The 13,992-nt window shown below is 35.3% G+C and overlaps 1 long non-coding RNA gene across 3 annotated transcripts in view; it reads left to right on the plus strand.

The window, feature by feature from the left end:
• Nucleotides 1-9,433, plus strand: part of LOC121095272 — a 192,353-nt gene extending 182,920 nt beyond the window's left edge. Inside the window, exons 10-13 of one of the 3 annotated variants that reach the window (XR_005830043.1) lie at nucleotides 1,682-1,785; nucleotides 4,567-4,768; nucleotides 5,420-5,634; nucleotides 6,873-9,433. This is a non-coding gene — a long non-coding RNA (uncharacterized LOC121095272). Of the gene's footprint in view, nucleotides 1-1,681; nucleotides 1,786-4,566; nucleotides 5,635-6,525 lie in introns of all 3 variants that reach the window. The other 2 variants (XR_005830042.1, XR_005830041.1) reach the window with 2 other exon arrangements.
• Nucleotides 9,434-13,992: the final 4,559 nt, after the last annotated feature.

A 13,992-nucleotide genomic window follows, 5' to 3' on the forward strand; every position in this document is an offset into this window, starting at 1 on the left:
CAACTGGTAGGTGCCCATGTGAATTGCTGTAATTTCTACTGGCTTGTCCATAAAGCAAACCAACTGGCAGATCAATCTTTTAGCCAGTTTTTCTCTAGTATTTGAAATTAATAAAAAGTGAGCTTCTCCTGTCTTTAATGTAGAGAGGATAGTAAATCATACGTGGGACTAACACTGCTCCACAGCCAAATTCCTGCCACATCAGAAACTATGCTGGGCTCTAGTTCCTAGAAAGGATTCTTCATGCATTAAGATACTACTACTGGAGAAAAAAAAAAAAGTATATACACACACACACACGCGTATAAAAATTAATCCTTAGATGAAATCCTGAGTGTACTAGAGAAAAGAACCTGCCATTCACTGTAGAATACTTATTTCTCCACTTTGCATAACATACAGGTATACCTTTTATTTTTATTTTTTTTTTAATTTTTTTAAGCAACTCACAGAGTCAAACTGTAAAGCAGATTCTTGCTTTTTAAAATACAAATACTCCTGGCAAGAAAGTGTTGATGAATTTAATGCTAGGCTGGATCCCTAAAAGGGGAGAATGAAGTATCATTTGAAGATGAATTGCTAAAAAACACAAAACAATGATAGCTTTATACTTTCTTTGGAATGTTTTCCCACCCGTTTCCCTTCCTCTGTTTTTTCTGGTTTTCTTTTAAAGCCCAACCTTCCTATTCTATCTCCTTGCCCACAAGTAGACATTATGCTTACTTTTCTGATTTGGTCCTCTTAGGGAAGTTGGAAGCCTGGACCATAAAATTAGAGCCTCTGAAGACTAATGTTGGTGTATAATTCTCCATATTTTAAGCTCACAGAGCATCTTATCAACCTGAAGTTCAGCTGCTTATTCAGACCACAGCCAAAGCTCTCTGTAGGATTTAAGAAAGTGCAGCCCAACAGTTTGAGTTCAGAGAGCAGCATGTTACAGCCACCCCTACCCAGGGATGCTCCTACTCATGGGAGCATGGATTTCTCACCTGGATGCTAGGACTGAGGTGGAAATGTCCCTGAACCGCAGCAGTCACACTGGCTGTGGAAAGAGAATGACAATTTGAAAGTGTTATGTTGGCTTGTGTTTTAAAGGCTTGGTGTATGAATGCAAACGTTTTTTATTATTTCTTGGAAGATAAATGCAACTTTATAGACAGTTGTCCAGCTGCCCTTTCTTATGTTTGAGAAATAATTGGGTTTATTGTTTTAATAGGGCCTCAATAGCCTTTTGTTATTTACTGACTTGATTAGCCATTATTTCCTCCAAAGAATCTCACAAATGAATTTGAAGAAAGTGTGTGCTGCTCTAACAATGGATTGCTTTCAAGACTATCTCAAGGAACTTTCTTCCCTTCCAGAGAATGAATCATAGTCATTCTGTAGTGGACTGTTGGACAGATACGTGAAGTGCTGTTTGCTTGAAAGCCTTCCCAAAGTGAGGAATGGTCTTAGGACCACAATATCGTCAGATAGAAATACTATAATGTTACAGAGGCTCAGATTAGTATTAATATAATAAACCCAGACACTGTCCCCTTCAAAAACAGAGAGAAAAACAACAGCATGTATGCACCATTTGCTTTTAATCACAGAGACACACTGAACATGTTCAAAATGCCAATAGTTTTATAAATTGCTGCGCAGTTTACTACTCTCTTCTCTACTTCTTTCCCTTAAGAGATAAAATCCACAGCAGCAGTATGACAGAATATACATTAAATCAGTCAGTGGACCCGTGAAGAGAGAAACTCCATCTTTCTGCAGTAACAACAGAAATTCAAAGTAGGTTCCTGAAATAAAGAAATGTCTCTGACTCTAACAGCAGCATTCCCTTTGCATCTCCTGTAAATCAAAACAAGTCCAGAGTACTGAAGATTTTTATGTCCAGGACTATATTTTCAAGTTCTTCTGTATGTTTCTGATAAATTAACTTTTCATTATACCTCAACTTGTGCAACCACTTCACATGAAAACTGAAATCCAAAGAAACCTCAGCAGGGTTCACCTTTTTTAATGCTCGTTTATTAATTTTAATAACAAAATGTTTTTACTTTTCTAAACCTCTTTTGAGGTTTCTTATTCTCTCATAAATAGAACCACATACTCTTTCATTTTTCTTCTGTAGGATCCAACATCCTTTTGTTTTCATACCAAATCTCCTGGTTTTCAGAGATGATGCCCTATGGCTGTTATTACCAAAATACTTAGTTTTGAGCTGGCTGCAACTGTATGTGTTGTATGAACTGTATTGCTGCAGAATTGCTGCTGCAATTACACCGTAGATGCAGCTTGTATTTAGCAAGGCAAGCTTCCATCGTAGTATAGAATCATAGAATAATTTAAGCTGGAAATAAACCTTTAAGATCATCACGTCCAATTATTATATTTACAGCCATTACAGTGGTCTCTTTTTGAGAAACTGAGTATGGTCGGGTTGCTCTTGCAGGTTATGTTAGTAAAAATGAATGTTAATAGAAATATTGGAATGTACAAATAACATTTTTATTAATGTGAAAATGCTTTCTTGTTCACATCAGGCAGAAGCAGCTCTGATCTGAACGTTGTCAGGATGTAAAGAATAAGAACTAACTTGGTTAAAGTAGTTTTTGTTAATATTGAAGACAATGTCACCTTCTCAAGCTGTTGATGATATTCCAAAGTATTCATTGCTTGGAGGCTGTGTGGGCACTGGTCTGCTGGTGGGAGGTGGTGACTGCTTTTGCATCACTTGATTTTGTGTTGGTTGGGTTTAGTATAGTGTCTTTATCTCAGCCCACAAGGTTTTTGTTATTTTTTCACTTGCAGTTCTCTCCCCCATCCCACTGGGTGGATGTGAATACGAGCAGCTGGGTGGCGGCTGAATTGCTGGCTGGGGTCAGCTTACCACAGCACGTTTCAGATGTGGTACAGCAGAATATAAGCCATTCCAACTTAAATTCCCTTAGACTTGCTTAACTTTACCTATGAATTTGACCTAGTGTTTTCACGTTATTTTATTTTATTTAGTCCTAAAGCAGGAGGTTGCATTTTGCCGTCCTAAATTCCATATGGTTACCTATTTATATTTCACACAACAGGCTGCCAGGCAACATGAAGGTGGTGTTCAAATGGCTTTTTTATCCCTTGAGGGTCTAATGGTATTTTGAAATGTGAACTCTGTAATGTTATAAACTAGTATTTTATTTAATTTCTGTTATTGTATAGCACTTCAAGAATGCCTTCCATGGTAGAAATAGACTCTTCTACTATGCAGTATAAAATATTGTGCCTTTAAAAATAAAAACTGACATAAAAAAAAAAAAAAGGCAAGTTGGTGTGGTTTTTTAGCATAGTGATATGATATGGTGCAGGGCATGGATCACATGTATCTAACAATGATATTGGGAACAGAGTCCATGACAAATATTTCCTTCTTTACTAGTCTGTAAAGACTGCCACTAATTGTTAACTGTGAAAATCCCACACTGAAAATCTGTGACCTTCAGGGTAGACTCAAACAAGAAACTTTTTAGGCTAGACTGTCTTTTCAAATTTGTTTATTCTGTCAAAAAATTGTAACTCCTTCTAAATTCCTTAAGTTTACAAAGTATTGGTATTTTTACATTTTCCTTTCATAAACAGAATTTTTTTACTGTAGGAAATAGCAGGAATGCTCATTAATTTGGGGATGAACTGGGAAAGCAGTACACTTAGAGATATTCCAGAACCGCATTTTAGAAACTTCCTTGTCCATTAAAAAAGAACATAATTTCTATCATTATATAATTCAGAGTCTTCAGAGCGAAGACAGCAAATACTCTTCTTGCACCCAGAGAACAGACTTTTATCTACAGTAAGTGACCCTTCAAAGGACAAGAGGAGAGAGAGAAAAGACCATGTAGGGGACAATCCTCTGTTGCTGTAGCAGAGAGAACTGGACATGTTACCATATATTTCTCACCTAGGATTGTAGTGCAGTGATGACCAAAACCTAATTACAGAGAATGCAGAACCCAGAACAAGTTTTTGCCTTTAAAAAAATTTCGCTGAACCAATGGGAGCTGCATTGGCTGAGTGTTACTTCGTGCTATAGCAGTAGTTGCTGTTTTCCTGTTAATTGCTCTTTTCCTCTTAATATTAAAAAGGATTGATGTCAGAAGGTATATTATCCTCTTTACTACAATTACATTCTTCTACCACTGTCTGTTCGATAAACGAAATAATGGTAACTTGAAATAAAGAATAGTATGTCATGAAAGTTAATTCAGCTGTACCCATACACGTGTACAGGAACATTCATTGAATGGTAAAATGGCATCTCAATAGCAAGAAACACCAAATTTTGCAGGACTGAAACCTTGTATCAGATTCAAAAAAACAGCTAAAATCTTGGTTCCTGGGTCATCAACGGTGTCTATATGCACAAAAGCATGAATACAACCAACATTGCAATAAATTTAGTTTTGACTGAATCACTTTTAAAGTAAATGTTGGAGTTGATTTGAGAAATTCACTGTTCATATAGTATTGAAATTACAAAATATAGAGCCTGATGATATTTTTATTTTTTTTATTTTCATTCAGGACTGATTTCTCTGGTTTGGAAGGTGAAAATACCTTGCACAAGAAATTCTGTCCTCCTTGTGGACTGAAAGCTTCTCACAGACTCTTTTGGAGTAGACCTCTGCAGCTATGAACCAGAAAGCAGTAAAAATAGTTCCATATGGAAATGGAGTTGGCTACCAAAATGGGCGGTTTGTATTGAGCAAGGTGTTCCCCTTGGAAGGTAACCATCCCCACGGTCAACTGTAACCACCAGTCTCTGCTGCTACCCACTCCCTCCTTGTGTATTTTTCCACATTCTTATACATGCTCTGTAAAACTTTAGCAACTTAAATACTTGCACTATTACTAATAAGCCCACTAAGGGGAAATACATGATCAGTATTAAAGAGCTTACCACCTCATTCCTCTTGGGATGTAAAGAAGCCCAGGCTATGAAACATCTCAGGGAACCATGCCTGTGGGGGCTAACCTATCACCCAGGGTGTCATGACTTGGCTTGCTTGGGGAAGGAGCCGCAGATTTAATCTGTAAACACTAGTAATTCTATGGGATTGTCCAGGAACAGACCTATAGGTATTGCAAAGGTGGCTCTCGGTAACTTTAAGCTGTTTCTTGGTGGCCGAGTGTCTCTAATCAGTGAAGTCTATTTCCTGATTGCTCATCATAATCACTGGTTTCATGGATTTAAAAGTAATCTAAGAAACTCATCGTAAAGCAGTTCAGGGGTGTCCATCTGAATATTGAGCAACTTCTGAGAAGTATGACTTGTCCCATGCTTTTCAACAGAATATTTGAACGCTAGAGAGTATGTCAGCTAAAGCTGTAGCAACCATGTCAAGCATGCGTGCTTCTCCCTGTTTGTTAAATATAGAGACAGATATTGAGACGAGTGGGAAAAGCATTGCAACAGCTAGTTCTTGAACATCGGCAAGGTGATGGAAACACAGAATTTAACTTCTTGTCAACGATAGTCCAGAACGCCGTCATGGGCTGTGAATGAGCAGTAGAAACAGGCAGGAGAGGCATGTGAAGAACAAGCTAAAATCCACAATGCTGCTGAAGGGATGACTGTAATGGACTCTGCAGGTAAAAAGACAATCTCTGTTAACTCTTTTTTGGTGAAACTACATATAGATTGTTTTTCATACAGCTACAGTATTTTATTATAGAACTGAAAGAATACGCTTTCCAAATAAATACTTAAAACTATCTTCAGAAATCCTTTACCCTGATTTCCACTTCCTTACAAAAAAATATAATGCTATTCAAAAAGATATTAACATTGAACAAACATGCTGTTTATTTGTATATTTTAAGAGGCTCTTTGTAGTTTAATCTTTTCTTGAAAAGTACCTCTTTTGCACTAAGAACGAATTGCACTATGTATAGATATTACTTTGAAATGTTTGTAGAAAGTTAATGGGAATGCACCTGTAAGGCCAGAATTCTACACCGTCCAGAGCAATGATGTGCCTAATTTGAGAGCATAATTAATGTCACTGTATGTACAAATTATACTAGTTGCTGCCTAACTGACCATTACTTTTACAAATTTTTAATCTATGTACACAACTGCAGTCATTGCGCAGGTTAATTAAAAATCAGACTTGGTGTAAAGGTTATATTAAATAAATATCAGACTACTTAAAAATTATTAATTGATCAGCATTGCATGTAAGATGATATACATTTCCGAGTGAGCTTCTGAAGTATTCTTATGGTATTACTGTTAATCATTTTTATTGCTTACTTGATGCATCCGTTAGTATGTAAAGATTGAGTATTCTTAATACCTTTAAAATAATTGGAAGAAAAAAAGATTTGGATTGTGAATCAATTTTATATATTAGTCAATCAAGAGAATAAGAAAAAAGAAATAAAGATTTGAGATTCGCTCAAAGATGTAACGAATATAAAAAAACATAAAGGAATTTCATGTTAAATTCACAATTATATTTTTATATCATTAATTTTTAGAGGGATGTCAGTCATGGAAATTCAGATGAGAACTACAAGCCTCCCAAAATATTATGCGGTTTATTGAAAGTTTTGAAACTGAACTCATGCAATCAAGGCCAGGTATCAGATGCCACAAACAAATGGCTCAAAAGTCAGCAGCTTGCTCCCTACTTCATACAATACCAACTAATTACTTAATTACACTTAAGGCAACATGGATAGACAGTATTGGAGTGGAGAGACCAGTAATGAAGTTTTTCCTTCTATGGTAACTACAAAACTGCTATGCGCAAGAAGAATAGTCCTTTTGGGGGTTTGTCTCTTTGTCCTCATTAGTTTTAAATGTGTAATGACCTGTTTTATAGAGGGAGATGAGATTTCTGACCAGCTGTGCTCTGGGTTGGCTTGTAAGATGCTCCTGAGAGTGGGACAACCAGAATCAGCCCCCCCTGCCCCCAACTTCTTCAATGACTATTTTAACAGCTAAGCTACAATATAGAAATAAAGGATGCAAAGCACCTCCCTTGTTTTTGGATAAAAGTGGTGTGGGTGATTTCTCTTGTGCTCCATTCTGCTGTCCATTCGTGAAAAGGCTGCTCAAAGAGATGCACAGACCTGGGACCTGCTGGGTTTGACGTGGAGACTGGATATTATCTCAGGACTGAAGAAAGCTAAATGGGAAGTTACTTCCATGCACACATTGAAGCTGAATTGTAGGGACTTAAGGAAAAAAAAAAATCACTCCAAAAGATACAACTGGAATTGAATCAAGGACCTACAGAGTGAAGCATCCGGTGTCATGACCCATATGTCACTTCCTTGGTTTATGGGTGACTTCCTTGGCTTTCAGTGCCTTCCATAGGCAATGCTTTTGTTATACACCAAAACATATATCTTGATATTCCCCATGATTTCTGTTGAAGTGCAGTGACAGATGCACACCTGAATTCCTCCTGTAACTCTGAACATCTCCAACAAGTTACTTTTTAACCCGCCACACAATTTCTGCTTCATAGTGATTAGATCCATGCCTATCTCATTGGGTTTTGTTTCTTCTCCCCATTTCTTCTTCCATTTCATAGACAATGTTCATTCCTCTTTTGCCCATCTTTAAGCAGCCTTTACCTTGTTGCAGCTGTATTCTCATCCTCAGATAATCAACCTCTCATAAAAATGATAAAATTCAATAAAAGGTGATAATAAAGGGATGATTGTGTGCTAGTTATCACTGTAGCTATAACTGGCAACAGTAGGGTTTCCTGGCATATCATGCTTTCTTCAAAAGCTGCCAAAATCACTTGGTTTTTATGCTTTTACTAGCATATAGATGGGCTAAGAATGTGTACACTTCAGCTAACTTTAATGAGCAGCATAAATGCTAGCATGCTGCTTGGAGAATTAATAGATGGGATAAGATGATAAAACAGATATATCTCTTCTGCAAAGCTATGATGTTGGGAAGAATTGTGATTCACTGTATCAAAAATAAATTCAAAAAAAGAAGTAAATCTAGAAAAGGAAAGCCAAAAATAAAAGAGGGAAAAGAAGTCTGTCTTTTGAGTTTTAGAATGTTGAAAAGTTTGTCTGGCATTGATGTGCTATATAAAATGAATGTAAACACCATTTAGTACTACTTCAAACAAAAAACAGCGGTGTGAATTTCAAATTGTGAATATAACATCTTGCGTGCTTTGAGCTATTTTAAGTGTTACTCTGTATATTAATAGGAGACAGATCCTACAAATGATAAAAGCACATGTGCAATGTATTATTCCACCCTTTTGGAACAGGAAAAATTTTTTACTTGCATTTCAAGTGCAAATTTTCTCGCATTCTAAAAGAACTTTTGAGACTTCTTAATATCATGTATTATTAAATTTTGAATGCTAGTAATTTTCAAATTAATTCCTTAATTAGATACAAATTCCTGTATTGATGTTCTTTAAAACTTTAGATTAAATTTATTGTATTAGCATTAATAGTGTATGATTTGGTTACTTGAAAGATTCTCTGTTCTTTGTATACCTTGTTATAGGACAAAGAATATAGGTTTAAGATGAGGACATGCAGACTTATCTAGGAGTTTTGCTTAAAACATTCTACAAGAGCTATATAAGCTATGGTTTAAAAATACAAATTCCAGAATTGACCAAACCCTGGAATTTGTGCGATAAAGAGAAGATTCAATGTTTTTCTTTTGACTGTGTGTAATGCAAATTTGGATAATCTTGATGGTTACTTGTTCGGATTTACTAATTTATGTAGTTAAATATTTTTCATTTTTCTTTATGATAAGCATGATGAGAGAAATAGCAGAATTTGGACAATTAGTTCTTCTAATTTGTTTTAAATCTTCTATTTCATTGTTTGTATAACGGTATCACTATATAAATTGTTAAAGTAAAAACATTGTGATTCAGAATAGAGCATCAAAAATCTAGCTCTGGTCAAGCTACAGAGAAATTAAATCTTTTAATCTGCTTCTGTTAATTTTTTAAAGTTTCATTAACACAGGGAGGTATGACATATGATTTTTTATGCTTTTGCATTGTACATACTATTCTGTGTCACACAGTTTTAGACATAACATAAATTATAATTGAATTATAATGCTAGAAAAAAATTATAGATTTAAAAGCTGCCATCTTCATACTGTAAGTAACCACTGCTGTCACTGAAAGTAGTAGATGAATAAATCTGAGTCTTTTAACTTCCCTGTTGTGAAAGCCAAGGTTTTAAAACAATGCTTACCTGGCATTATCATCTCCAATGTTCTATTAAAACAAACAAACAAACAATGGGGAATTACTGCACGTTATGTTTCAGTCTTTTATCTATTTAACAGAACGATAAGGTAGTAGATTTAGTAGTGTGTTGTTACTGTTAACGCACAAAATCCCTATATTGTGCTTGAATTAAGGTTGTTACGTACATCAGAAATGAAATTCAATCCTATTGAAATGCACGGGATCTTCAAAACCTAAAGAACGCAGAAGTTAAAGAATTTGGCTACCAATAATAGTTTTCTTATGATCTATGACACAAATAGCCTCTATGGAACACAAACACGTTGCAGGAAATATGCTATATAATTCATAGGCATGGTGTTATTCTGCACCATCTTCTCCTAATAAAATCCGTGATTTTGTGCCAGAACAAACCTATTTCTAAATTACATCATTGCTCCCTTACTGAGACATATATATGCTGGAGTTTGGAAAGCATTGCTAAAACATTATCCTTTCTGTGAGGTAAACAAAGAAGTATGGTATGTGTGACTGCGGACATGGGGTCATTAGCGAGCTGTGACTTGGTGGTAGGGAAGTATACGTAATGCTGCTGGTGTTCAGTTTTCGTTTTCTTGCCTTTGTACTAAGTATAGTATAACCAGAATAACCAAAATGGATGGACAATGAAGTGATTTCAAGGAGGTAAGTACACATATTCTTTTTATCAGACATTTAACAATGGTTTAGGTTCATGTGTATCAGAGAAACCCAGCATCCTCAAGCCCTCCAGACAGATGAAGAACAAAATGGCTGATAAACTTTATGGAGAGTATGGAGAAAAAAAAAGGTAAGTGTTTTTTTTTCCTTTGTTAAAGATCCTCACTGTTGTCCATTCTTCAGAGGTTTCCTAGGCAGGTTTAATAATTTCCGGAATTTCCTAGACTTTCACGAAGTAATTTCTGATTCGTCAAAGGCCATCTTCATCTAAAAAACTAAGATTCATGACCTTAACAAAATCCATTCTCAAGGCCCCTCAGTCGTTTCAGAAAACATTACTGGAGGCATATATCAAAAGGCAGTCATATTCTGGACCTGATCTTTAAAAAAGAAAATATCTTTTTTTTTCTACAAAGTTGGGTGTTGGGTTTTTGTCTCTATAGTGATTTTTTTCCTTCCTGTAATTAACCAAATAATTATAAAACCTTAGAAGTAGAATGAGCCTTTCACTATACTGGATACAAAAATTTCATTTTCTGTAATTTTAGTTTAATGTAAATGGGTTTCAGTAAAAATCTCACAAAGGCTGTTTACCCAAATTTTCTTGTCTAATTCTTTAAGATTTCAGTAGTGCACCTCCTTTATCTTTTAGCAATAATGGTTCAGACTTGAGGATATTTGCATTCTCATATGCAGCTCAGTTTTAGTACAAAGACCTTTTTCAAACATCCAGAGAGAGAAAAGGGACACTTTACACATCTTCTTTTTTTTTTTTTTTTTTTTTTTTTTTTTTTATCGTGGACTATTCCACAATGTTGCCACCTACAGCTGTGGTATTACTGTTGTTTATTATTGTTATTATCTTCTTCTGTGATGTAACTATTATAACTGAACCTTTTCTTTAAATTGTGATTTATTGACATCCAACATATGAACGAATGGATGAAATACAGTGTAATTTTTTTAAGTAAAGTAGTAAGATCAGAATAAATTCTTTATTTTAACATGTTATAAACTTTGTCTTTGCTTCTCTGAAAATAAAAGAAAAGCAAGTGTAAAAAGAGTGGAAATAAAATCACCCTCTCCTGAATGACTTCAGGCAGTTTAAAGATCATAGCTGATTCTTTGTGTACACCCTCTGAAAGCTAACAGGAGTCTGGGTTTCTCGTGGAGAACTTTTTGGCTAAATGGTATGTATTGACTGTGCACCCTTCCTCCTCTGTACAGTGTACAAAGAAGGGATGGGCTCGGAACTGCCCTTGTGTTCAATGTCTGCCCTGTGCGTATGCGGCTGCCTCTGGGAATGGAAAAGCAATGAGTAATGATTGCCTTTCCTCAGGGGAAACTCTGAGTCTGTCTCATCTACTCTATGTCAATTTTTATGTAATTTTTAGGAAGGTAATATACCTGAGTCCTTTATTTGCCTGTCAGGTTGGATTGAAATTAGCCGTCAGTTCTGAGCGATGTCACGGGATGGACCAACAGCCAGAAAACCAGACCTATTGCTCTTGCATAAGCCTTATTTCCGTAGGTAATGAGCCTGATTGTCTGATAGTTTTCATTTGTAAGAGTTAGAGCTTTAAGCAGAGGGTACATGTTAATAAGATGGCATAATAATATCTTCATTGCCTTACAGAAGTGTGCAATACTAAAAAAGTAAATGTAATAAAAGTATTTAAAAAAATGCAGATTATTTTTTTTTCCTTCACTTTCAAGTATTTTTAGAAGTCTGCATTATTTCTGGAACTTCTTTAGGGCACTTTCTTTCAATTATTTTTCACTCCTCATCTTTTTAAAAGGTATTTTCCATAACAGCTCTGATCATATTAACTGATTAGTATAATTCTATATCAATCTATTAATGCAATCATTATAAGAAATATAGAGTTATAGAAATACTGTCTGTTTTTTTATGAGACATTCAGGAAAAAAGGCAAAGTTATCTCTATCTAGAAAAGAATATATTTTTGACTGATCTAGATGCCACAGAATTCAGAAGGAGAAAGCTACAAAGTTGACAGTCCTCAATTATCCTGTAATGCACTCTTTGTGTATTTAGGGATTTTTGTTGTAAGGTCTTTTGAGGTGTAAGTGTTTTTGCAATTCCAAATTTGTTCGTTCAGTTCAGCATTTGGGCATGGACATTTTTTGACCTAGAGAAGCCTTTGTGCCATGTGAATTTCTGCCGGTACAGATTTTTGGCAAAAAGGATCCCTTAAAAGGCATTGGAAGAATAGCGTTATGTGTGTTGAGGAAATGAACTATTAGAAGTCAAGTTAAATTATGCATTTTCACAAATGAGGTTTAACATTTGGGCTTTGTAAAAACAGAAGAACAGAATTCACTGTAGTCTTTATAAATACATTAGGTAACTCAAGGCAACTGGCAGGCACTCATTAAAGTATAGTAGCTAAACCTCAGTGTGGAAAACCCCAGCAGTTTAAAAAATATAGTTAAATACAGCTGTGTTTAATACTCTGTACCAAAACGGTTGCATGTAATAGGTACTCTCCTAGGATAATATTAAATAGAAAGCACAGGCAGCATAAAGAAAGTAAATTTGGGTTATTTTCAAGCAATACCTTATCCAAAAATATTTCTTTGAATAGTGGGAAAAGGCTTGTTTTTGGAGAATAAGACAGAAGTTAAACATAATATGGAAAGAAAATTACATAGGCTGGTTTTGCTTTAACATCAAAACAATTTTTTTGTACATATGAACCCTTGGACTAATTCAGATAGAAATCAGATGGGCAGATTATTTCTTCCTTTTACTTGATCTGAAGAGAATGATAGCTCTTTGTTTACTAGAGCTTTATATTCCTGAATACTACTTCTTAGTTTTGCCTTACAAATCACTTTTTTAGTATTTCAGTCTCAAAACCTGAAAGATATTATTTCCATCTGAAGGAAATGAATAAAAACCTCTAAACCAGCTACACGAGCTCACACAAGGAGCCCTATCCAGCCTGTGGTAGTGAAAACCTGTGGAGGATGGACTGAAAAACTCAGGAACAAATGAAACTCATTGCAAATATGCTGTATACAAAGGTATTTTAATCCATTTTGTGCGACTCTTCTACATTATAAAATATTTTTCCTGTTATTCAAGTACTTTATCAAGACTTTGATTTTTAAAGACCTCAGCAAGACACTGATCAGATAAATCCAACAGAGGCTATATTATGTTATCTGTGGAGGCTGTAACAAGATACTCAAATATACATGCAATTTAGGCATAAACATATTTTGACTGATGAGAAGTCAGGAACTATGACCTTTGCAGAGATTAAAAAATAGTCTCATGGACATGTGTAATGTAAAACAGGCCTGATGGGTTCAGTGCTGTAACTCCTTAGGGTAACTGTCAAAACATGAAAAGAGCATAGAGTGAGGTGCTGTTTACTTTAGAGGCATTTAGAATTTAAAAAGTAATTTTCATTCGTATGGATAAGCAGTCAATATTTTAGCACCTGGTAATGCAGAGGATATGTGGTCAGATCTTCAGATACGGTATTTATAGTAGAACTGGAGAGGATTTGGGAGGTTTTTGCCTTCAGAAACATTTTCATCAAAACTGTATTGAAATTACATGGATTATGAAAAACAAAACAACAACTGGTGCTAATAACCTTAATACCATGTAGCTTGTTGATGTGTTATGTAGTTTGTTGATGGTGTTGACATCATGAAATAGGGCCCAACTGAAGAAAACAAGTAATACTGCAAGATCAGACTGCAGAGATTATCTAAACATATGTTGTACAACATAAACTGTGCATGATACATATTTCTATTCTGATTATGGAAGACACAGGAAAACAAGAAATTTTTCAAGTGAGCGTTACAGCAGAAATTGCTGTTTTCTCCAGTATGAGATGTGTAAAGATCTAGCCATGAAATATAAATGGAAAATAAAATATCTTAATTTATAAGTAAGCAATCTTTGGACCATCTGTTGGCCTTAATCAACTCCTGTATCAACTGAATTAAATATCACTCAGGAAGATGCCATGGGCTAAGCATATGTACCTTGGCT

Source organism: Falco naumanni, chromosome 10 (genome assembly GCF_017639655.2).
Source record: "Falco naumanni isolate bFalNau1 chromosome 10, bFalNau1.pat, whole genome shotgun sequence".
Taxonomy (NCBI): Eukaryota; Metazoa; Chordata; class Aves; order Falconiformes; family Falconidae; genus Falco; species Falco naumanni.